Consider the following 2700-nt stretch of genomic DNA (forward strand, 5'->3'; position numbering starts at 1 on the left):
GATATACGTGTAATCATTGTATTGGGTTCTCCCTTGTGTATGGCCTTGGCCCTATCAGTATAAATGCAATTCTCCTCTGTCAGCAACATTTGAGCTGATAGAATCATTTTACACAATATCTCAATATCTTCACTTTCCTTACAGAAATTTCGTCCTCAAAATTATCTACATAACTCAGAATACCGATCCCACATATCTGTCTCAAGTTTTCAAGTTGCCTCCTCCACTTTGTTGTTCCTCCATAGCACTTTCACTAAGGCAATGGTCTTGCTCCGCAAGAATTTATCCTTTCGGTCGAGAATCTAAAGCAGCTTCTCCTCATACGATAAATCATGATCCAGCTCCATGTTCTCATAACTAAGCATGCGCGTAGAATCTGATACATACTTCTGGAGCACGGATATATGAAACATATTTCGAACCCCTGTTAGAGCTAGAGGCATCGCCAATCTATAAACTCCCTCTCCAACCCGTTTAGGAATCTCAAAGGGCCGGAAAAATCTAGCGCTCAACTTACCTCATACTCCGAACCATTTCACCCCTCTCAAGGGAGAAACTTTTAGAAACACATGGTCACTGACTTGAAACTCTACGCTCATGCGTCTCAAATCTGACTAACTTTTCTGCTGATTCTGGGAGGAGAGCATTCAAGCTCTAATCTTATCAATTGCCTCATTGGTCCTCTGAACAACCTTAGGACCTAGATACCTCATCTTGCCCATCTCGTCCCAATGGATGGGTGATCTGCACTTCCTCCCATATAACATCTCATACGGAGCCACTTTGATAGTCATCTGATAACTGTTATTGTACGAAAACTCAATCAAAGGGAGATACTTACTCCACGATCCCCCAAAATTTAGCATGCATGCTCCCAACATATCCTCCAGTATCTGAATCGTCCTCTCAGACTGTCCATCCGTCTAAGGATGATAAGCGGTATTAAACTGCAACTGTGCGCCCATAGCCTTCTGCAGGCTTTCCCAAAACTTGGAGGTGAAGGTGGGGTCCCTGTCGAATACTATTGACCTCGGACCCCCGTGTAATCGCACAATTTCCTTCACATACAGTTCAGCATACTGCTCCACAGTATAGGTCATCTTAACAAACAAAAAATGGGATGATTTGGTGTACCTGTCCACAATCACCCACACTAAATAATGTTGTCCCATAGTCTTCGGCAATCGAACCACAAAGTCCATGGTAATATCCTCCCATTTCCACTCTGGAATCCCCAGAGGCTACAATAACCCTGCTGGCCTCTGATGTTCAGCCTTTACTTGCCGAAAAGTGAAACACTTGGCCACATAATCCACCACATCCCTCTTCATTCCCAACCACCAATACAGAGTTCTCAAATCTTGGTACATCTCCGTCGTAGCCAGATGTAAAGAATAGGGAGTGGTATGAGACTCATCTAAAATCTCCTATCAGATATCAGAATCCATCGGAACGCAAATCCGTCCTTTGTAACTTATTAAACCCATTTCTGAAATAGAAAAGCCCTTAGCCACTCCGGCTAAGATGCCCTCTTTGCGCTCTCACTACTGTGTATCCTCCCTCTGTGCCTCCTTGATCCTTTCAAGGAGCATAGGCTAAAGAGTGATGTTGGCTAATGGACCAACCACCAACTCTAAACATGCTCTAGTCATCTCTTTAGCTAACTTATCTGATACCTTCGTCAAACTGAACAACTGTCCTAGGCCCTTCCAACTCAGCGCGTCGGCCACCACAGTGGCCTTCCTAGGATGGTACAGAATATCACAATTGTAATCCTTTACTAATTCTAGCCAACGCCTCTGGCGCATATTCAGAACCTTCTATGTAAAGAAGTACTTCAAACTCTTATGGTCATTGTATATTTTTCACTTCTCACCATATAAGTAGTGTCTCCAAAATTTAAGGGAAAATACCATCGCCGCCAATTCCAGATCATGTGTGGGATACCTCTGTTCATACTCTTTCAATTGTCTCGACCCGTAAGCTATTACCTTCACAGCTTGCATCAGTACACACCCCAAACCCTGTCTAGAAGCATCACAATATACTACAAACTTCTCATTATCTGACGGCAAACACAATACTAGAGCGGTGATCAGTCACCACTTCAATTCCTTGAAATTGTCCTCGTACCTGTCTATCCATACATACTTGGTCTTCTTACGCGTCAGTTCGGTCAATTGTGTGGCTATTTTGGAGAATCGCTCGACGAATCATCGATAGTACCCTACCAATCCCAAAAAGCTCCTAACCTCTGGTACACTACTTGACCAGGGACAATCCCTCATAAAAGTACTGGATGAGGAGTTGTTCACTTATCTGATGATGAGGGCAACTAGCACACAATCGCTTAAATCTCTCCCAATATTCATACAAAGACTCCCCTGTATATTTTCTTATACCGCAGATCTCTTTCCTTATGCTTCCAACTTTAGATGCTGGAAAATATCATTCCAGGAACATAGTCTTCATACCATTCCAGGTTTCAACAGTACAAGGTGGAAGAAAGTACAACCACTCTTTAGCTGCATCCTTCAGGGAGAAAGGAAAAGCTCGCAACTTAATTTGTTCTTCAGTCACTACAGCAGGTTTCATACTAGAAAAGACAATATGAAGCTCCTTCAAATGTTCATTCGGGTCCTCACCGAGCAGCCCATGGAAAGAAGGCAATAAGTGGATAAGGCCCGACTTCAACTCAAA

The 2700-nt window shown here is 43.2% G+C and overlaps 1 non-coding gene across 1 annotated transcript; it reads left to right on the forward strand.

The window, feature by feature from the left end:
- Positions 1 to 2317: 2317 nt before the first annotated feature.
- LOC133828191 (small nucleolar RNA R71) lies at positions 2318 to 2424 on the forward strand. The gene has a single exon (XR_009890826.1). It is a non-coding gene; the product is annotated as a small nucleolar RNA R71 (small nucleolar RNA).
- Positions 2425 to 2700: the final 276 nt, after the last annotated feature.

This window comes from Humulus lupulus, chromosome 3, assembly GCF_963169125.1.
Source record: "Humulus lupulus chromosome 3, drHumLupu1.1, whole genome shotgun sequence".
NCBI classification, from domain to species: Eukaryota; Viridiplantae; Streptophyta; class Magnoliopsida; order Rosales; family Cannabaceae; genus Humulus; species Humulus lupulus.